This window comes from Sturnus vulgaris, chromosome 1 (genome assembly GCF_052056855.1).
Source record: "Sturnus vulgaris isolate bStuVul1 chromosome 1, bStuVul1.hap1, whole genome shotgun sequence".
NCBI classification, from domain to species: Eukaryota; Metazoa; Chordata; class Aves; order Passeriformes; family Sturnidae; genus Sturnus; species Sturnus vulgaris.
This window is the reverse complement of record NC_142243.1, coordinates 91,999,886-92,007,066: the sequence shown is the minus strand read 5'-3', so window position 1 is coordinate 92,007,066 and position 7,181 is coordinate 91,999,886. Positions and strand designations below refer to the sequence as shown.

The 7,181-nt window shown below is 46.7% G+C and overlaps 1 protein-coding gene across 1 annotated transcript in view; it reads left to right on the top strand.

Annotated features, from left to right (window-relative positions):
- The first annotated feature begins 2,038 nt into the window (after positions 1–2,038).
- Positions 2,039–7,181, top strand: part of PTPN3 (protein tyrosine phosphatase non-receptor type 3) — a 125,787-nt gene continuing 120,644 nt past the window's right edge. Inside the window, exon 1 of the mRNA XM_014880504.2 lies at positions 2,039–2,075. The gene's annotated coding sequence lies outside the window, so the exon portion shown is untranslated. The remainder of the gene's footprint in view (positions 2,076–7,181) is intronic.

Sequence of the window (7,181 nt, the reverse complement as noted above, 5' to 3'; positions counted from 1 at the left end):
TTATGATGACTATTGCTTGCAAAGTACTTTGGAAAATGCCAAGTATCACTTTGAAGAAAATTTAACTTCCTTAACTTCCTTCCATGGGACACAAAGTGTTAGATGGGTCTAATCCTCATTTATTAAGTAGGAAAGGTTCTAGTGGAAACACACTGACCTAATGGGCTGATTTAGGATGCCAGTGCTTTTTAGCACTCTTATTGTTCCAGAGTTAAATAAGCTTACATTCTGAAGTAATGTTATAGAATTAACAAGTGAACTAATTCATTGGGTTTCAGTTAAATAGAATGAAGCCCTTCAATATTCCATTAGGATTTAATGCGTGGAAGATTATGTACCTTTAATAAATGACGGAAGATTAGATCATTAGATGGCTTCCTCAAACATTTGGGATAGATTACTTTTCAGGGTAGATATTAGTGAACACGAGCATAAGACAGAACCAGTCAGAGAAGCCTGTAGGAAATCTGCAAAATCCTATGAATCAGCTGTGCTGAGCAGGAGTGGGCATTGTACCTGGTGGGAAAACCTGTGACATAGTTACGCTCCTCCCAGCACTCAAATTCAGATAGGCAGTACTGTGTAGACGTGCTCAAACATTCTTCTGCCTTCACCGGAGCTGCTGCCTTCATGTTACTATCCCCAAACTAGCCAAGAACATGGCATACCAAAAAATGGCTCACTAGAAGAGCAGTACAGATGAGCAGATGGCAAGAGCTAAGTTGCATTTTGGAATGCCCCAACTCTACAGCAGACATTTATACTGCTGTGTACTGCAGCACAGAGGTCCCTGAACTAAGCTTGGAAAGACGATTTGGTATTTGAAACAGTACAGCCATGTCAAGGAATCTGATGTGCTTTTCTCGGGCTTGTCTCTGGGGGCTTTTTTTCTGTATCTGGGCCACTTGCAGGGAGCTTCTGGCGCATCGGTTCACTCTCTCCCTGCTCCCACCCCTGCATTTGGGTTAATAGAGATGTCTGAAGGCAGGGGCCAAAACAGATCGGAAGAACACCATCCAAGCTTCACACTTTGGAGGGCTTTTCTGAATACTTTAACCCGGGCTGTTTCAATGATCTCATGTACAGTCGCATTAGCACAACTGTGCCACAAGGGCAGAAGGACCAAGCACCTGGAAATTTCTTTGAAACTGGAGAAAACATGCCACGGGCTTCCTTGGCCATTGAGGTATTCTGCTTCAGTTAATTAGCGCTGCAGAAAGACTCAGCTAATTACCATGGTGTAGAGTTGCTCTGACACAGTTACTCCGCTTGCAGGACCTGAGCTAAGCGCAGTGCCCGGCGGGGAGCAGGGATGCGAGTGGGAAGCAGGAGGCAGGACACGCATCCCCACGCCTTGGCCAGGCCTGGCCTCGTCCCGCGGGGGGAGGCGATCGGGCGGGCTGTGGGGACACTTCGCACCTCCTGTGTCGGCCCCCTCACTTCCCCAGGCGATGGCACATGGAGGGACATCCGGTCCCTCGTCCCCTGGCAGGGTCCGCCAGCCGACGGTGTGCCAAACTCGTGTCAGCCTCTGGAGCCAGCCACTACAGCTCCTCGTGCCGCGCTGGCAGCGGGCACAGCCCGGGAGGAGCTGTGGGCAGGGAGGGACCCGGGCGGGACCGCGGGCACCACGGCCGTGCGGGAACAGGTGGCGGCGGGACAGTCCTGCGGGGTGGGAAGTGAGACGAGAGGACAGCCCCAGCCCCGCCATCCGCGGTGACCCCGCTGCCGTCCCCCCTGAGGAACCGGCGGAAAGCGCCGAAGGGATCCGAGCGGAGCCGAGGCGGAGAGCAGCGGCGGACCTGGGCCGGGCCCGGCCGGCCGCTCCCTCCGCTAGGGGGCGAGAGCGGGCGGCGGGCGCTCCTCAGCGCCCCGCCCCGCCCGGCCGCGCCCCGCCCGCCCAGCCCAGGCGCAGGAGCCGGAGCCGGCGGCGGGATCGGGATCGGCTCCGTGGTCCCGGGCTCCGCACCTGCTCTCCTCGGTCCGCACGGTGGCGGCGGCCGCGACGGCCGTGACGGCCTTCTGCGCCCCCTGGGGGAGCGGGGCGGCGGCGGCGGCGCGGGGCGGCACGGCAGGTACCGGGCGAGGCGGCGGGAGCGGCGCGGGGCGCGGGGAAAGTTGGCGCCGCCGGGGCGCCTCCGGCAGGCGGGGGCGGCGGTGCCGCCGGGGCCGCCCCCGCACCTCCCTCCTCCTCCTGCTGCTGCTGCACCTCGGCGGGGCGGCGGAGTGCCCGGGCGGGCGGCTGGCCCCGCGCCGGTGCCTGGCTGTCCGCCGGCCCCGCGGGAGCGCGGGGGCGAGCGCTGCTCCCGGCGGCTGGCGCGGGGCAAAGTGAGCGGAAAGGTGCGCGGCAGTGCCGGGCTGGTGTCAGCCCGTCGCCCGCCGAGCCGTGCCGTGCCCTCGGGGGGCGGCGCTGCTCCACTCCGCGTAGTCCCTCCGTTTTCTGTTCCGCTCCGCGCCTTGCGTGTTTAGCGCCGGGCACCGGGGGAGGGCACGGGGAAGGTGCCGTCCCGTCCCCGGCCTCTCCTGCGCTCACCTTTGCTGCCTGGTAACACTGGGCGAGTTTGGCTTCTTCTCTGTTCCCGTTTTTTTTGTCCCCAAACGGCTGGCAGAGCACTCGACTTCAGAGTATCCTCGGGCCCCGAGTGCCTCGGGCGTGTTTTCGAGAGAGAGGAGCGCTGCGGGCGCAGAGCGCCCCTGGCCGTGCCCCTGCCCGGATGGGTCTGCCGGGGGATCAGAACCCCAAAGCCCGGAGATACAGTACCACACACTAGTTAGCAGCTGCTGCCCTGCCACAAAGGCTGCCGGGGCTCCGCAGCGGTTACTTTTCAGCATTTTGGGTGCTGACTTGCCCTGTGGAGATAAAAAAAATATCCAATATATCTGAGATATGTGTAATATATCCATATATGTCAGATGTGACAACTATTTTTCTCATTGGTGTTACGGAACAGATGCAACAGCAGTAAAATAGGATACTTTTAATATAAAATTCTCATTCATCTTGCAGCACTTCTCGTTTCCTCTCTTGTCTGAACTTATCCGGAGTAATTAGTCAGTCTCTCCTTCTGTTGCTCCTTGCTTTCCTCTCTTTCAAAGATGCAGTTGGGATTTTTTTTGTCTTCCCTGCTAGTATGGTTGCTTCCCTTATGTCACTCTTCAGCCTGTCACACAAATTGCTACTGCTCTAATGCCTATGTAACAGAAAGCAGAACAAGTTACTTCTTTAATGCTATTAAATATTGGTAATGCTATTAAATATTGGTAATGCTATTAAATATTGGTACTGTTACTCTGTTAATCACAAACTATCTTTTTAGTAGAAATGCATATATTGCTGAAGTACGAATTTTGCAGTGTTGCGTTGAAAGATTATTTATAAAAAGTGAATGCAGGTGTGTAGAATGCTTACTTAGCTTTGGAGGGCAGTTGCACTCTCACTTTTTTTAAAACAAAATTTTTTGAGACTAGTTGTACAAGAAGCAAATTATCCCTATTACTTGAGTGAGTTTGATCAAAAGGGAAACAGTCAACAAACAGAACTGTGGGGAAGAAGTGTCTGCTCAGTTACCATCTCTAGAAAGGCTTGCTCACTAATGCAATACAAAAGCTAAATTTTTGTGATGATAACGTTCTCTGGCATTGTCCTGTGGCATAAATGTCTTGATAGGTTGGTGACAAATACCTAATGCATTTTTATTTTCTAGTTCATAAGAAAAAATGTAATACTCTGCATAGTTCCAAGTACACTTAACAGAACAACTCATTTGAAGGACCAACTTGTGATGATAAGATTAATTTTGTTTCATTAAACACTCTAATATTGCTGGCAGTGGATTCCTGGAAGAACTCTTAACACTTGCCATCTGTCTCTCTGACTTACTAAGAATTTCTAATGCTTCTGTTATCAACTTTTTGCATATTCTAAGACTGGGACAGTTCATTATTTTAGGACATAAATTTGGATAATATCACAGTGACATGTACTTTACAATACTTAACTCTTTACCTTCATGCTTCCAAAATACTTTCAGTACAAACTATAACTAAGTGATATGCTACTAAATTGCAAAACTCCATAACTGCTTCTCAATTAATAATTTTGTATTAATGGTGTAATTTGCTTAAAGCAGTAGACAGTAGCAACAAAAAAGTTAGTGGTAGTATCATCATCTTGAATATGTTCATGACTTACCATGTGATAAATCATGTTTTCATCCAATCCAGGAGTCTAAAATATCAGCTGATTTCTAAAGATCTTGGGTGGACTGTTTTTTTTAGTAGTCAGTATTATAGCAGAGACAGTTGTGCATACTTTTCTAAGCTGTGACCTACTTTTTATACCGATGGGTAAATGATAGCTTTACATGGACACTGAAAGAATAACCTTACGTAGGTACAGCACCAAAAGCCTTGTGCACAGAAGTTAAATGTTAAATTCTCCAAGATGGACTAAATGCCAGTACAGTGAGCAGTTCTTCTGTTTTGTGACTTCATTCACAAATAATATTTGCTATGCTGGCATCTATGCATAGGGGTTCATTAAAACTTGACCAGTTTAAAGGAAAATGTAGTTTAGTGGTGATGAAGACCACAGTCACCTGTATAATTATTTTAAATGTGGTAAATGTTTTGTACAAACCTTGTGTGTGGGTTTGGTTTTAGTTGGGGGGGGGGTTTGTTTGTTTTTTTTCGACTGAGAAACACATTCCCATGAGCTTCATAACTGTGAACTTGAGAACTGACTTCTGTCAGAGGCGACACTGTATGCTCGTCTACTGAAGAGTTTGCACAGGAAAATGAGAGAGCACGTATTTTTTTTTTTTTAGTAGTTCTCCCAAAACTACAGCTTTGAGCATATTAAGCAAAAAATATTTATTTTGCTTCCTCCATGTATTTGTTGGTGTTCGTAGCATTGGTTCCTCTTCTGGCTACCTGTGTGTAGCAGTGCAGTGTACATTTTGTTCCATGGTGTTGAGTGCATGATGTTAGTCAGCACAGGGAATTTGGCACAACACTGATGAGAACCCATAACTCTGGCATTTTAGCCCCTGATGGAAGCATCCCATACCTTGGGCTGGAGCATGGGATAGCTCACTTAAATAGGAATCAATCGGGTAACTGAATTGGGGTTGTCTCTTAAGAGAGAGACAGAGTTTAGGTAACTTAATCCAGGCAAGGGAAGTGTCAGTATCAAGTAGTTGGATGCTTTTCATGAGCTGTAGTGTTTTCTTGTTCTCGAAGCCTAAAGTCTGAAGGTGTATGTGGACCTTCCTCATGACAAGTTGGAATTTATGGGAGGTAAGTTCTTCTTCTGTTGAGGTGTTTACTAAGGAGAAAGAGCAGGCACACAAGCAGTTGGAGTGGAGTAACAGATGTGCTGCAAGTCTCATCCTGACATATCTTGAGATAATTTATTCTAATCTCCCCATACCCGAAGATACCATTGCCTTCAATCAGCATGTACTGAACCTCACTGAGCAGTTCTAATTTCTATTATTAGCATTGTAATATGAAACTTAGTCACGTGCCCACTATGGGACATTGTGTTCCTTCTCTTCTTTTCATATCCCTGCATTCATGAAATGCTACGAAGTCAGATACTATAGAAAACATTGTCTAATAGCTTGCTTTTATAAAGCTTTTTTTGGTCTTAATTTTTCTTCCTGTTGTCAAACTGCAAAACTCTATTCACAGTCTTGAAGAGCCTTCTCCCTGCAGAAAACACTGATACTTCGTACATAATTCGGTTGCTTGAGTTGTGCTGAAATCACTGTGATACGGAAGTCTGGTCATGCCTGTCTGCTAGATTTTGGTTTAGATTTCCAAACATTACACATGAGTAATGGTATTAAAGGGTTCCTGTCTTCTGGGTCAGGAGGAGTCAAGAGAGACTTGAAAACCTTGTAGGTTCTTGGTGCAGTGCTGTACTGTTGTTGACCTGATGAATCTTATGTGCTCTTGGCTTACAACTTAGAGATGTCCAAGCAAAATAAGGGCTCTGGGAATACATTTGGAATGCAGAGTATCCATCTGGTACTCCTCAGGAAGATGTGAGGTATTTTTAATCAGTTTCCAGAAAAAAAGTTGGAAAAGATAATAATTAGAACTGTATCTGCCTCTTCACCGGTCTTAGAGTTCCTCTGGCTTTGTCTGTCACACTTCTGTGGTTGGAGAGCCTTCTTACATTGTCTTACCATCCCTTCTCAGCATGTGTCTCCATCCAATAACAATGCTTCTCCATTTAAGAAATGCAGTTTTTCTGTCCTGGAACTATCACCATTGGTTTAATAGGAGAGCATATCACAGCATAAATGATGGATCTCTGCAGGCTCTAGGTCCCTAAGTCTGAACCAGTGCATTATCCTAATGGCCTCTGTTTGAAATGAAAATCTTTAGGAGTGATCTTGTCTGATGTATCTCTCTAAGTTCCCTCTGTTAAACTTCTGCAAATGTCTCTTCAACATGAAGATTACAGAACATTAGGCAAGTAATGCAGTTTTACAAATAAAACAAATCCCAGAAGCAGTGAAGCCTGTGCATGCTATGAGCATATGTTAATCTGTTATATTGGCTGTAATTTCATCAGTTCCCTCTCTTGGCAAATTTAGCACAGCACAGCAACATATGTTAGGGGGAGAGAGAGGGTGTCCTAAGCTTTGAATTATGACTAAGAGCACTGCTGAGGAAACTGTGTTTTTCAGAATTTGGGGTTGAGAGGAACTCTTCAAGAGAAGTGATCTTGATCCCTTTTTTAGCAGGAGAATTAGGCTTTCTGAAAGCTGTTGTTTTGCAAAGAATGAAATGGGTTCTTTTCCCTGCGTCTCAAAGTTGAAATACAGCCAAGCTAATAAGTGGCATGCTTGCTTGTATTGACCAATTCAGTGAGTATGTTTCAAGAGGCAAGGTGGTAACCCTTGTCACAGCCATCTACTCTATCATCTTTGTCAACAACCAGCTTTTATTTTACTAATTCAAGCTGGTGGCCAGTGCACTCTGAAATTGGTTAGGTAATTATTCTCAATCAATGCTGTGTAGTATGAAGGTAGTAACTTACCTATCACAAGGTTCTTGGTTCAGTCACTAGTTTTGTTTTTGCAACTCTCCCACTAATAATAAGTGATGTTGCTCATAGAAATTCATAAAAAGTGAAGCAAAAGTCAGTCCTCAATTCAAACCTGTAA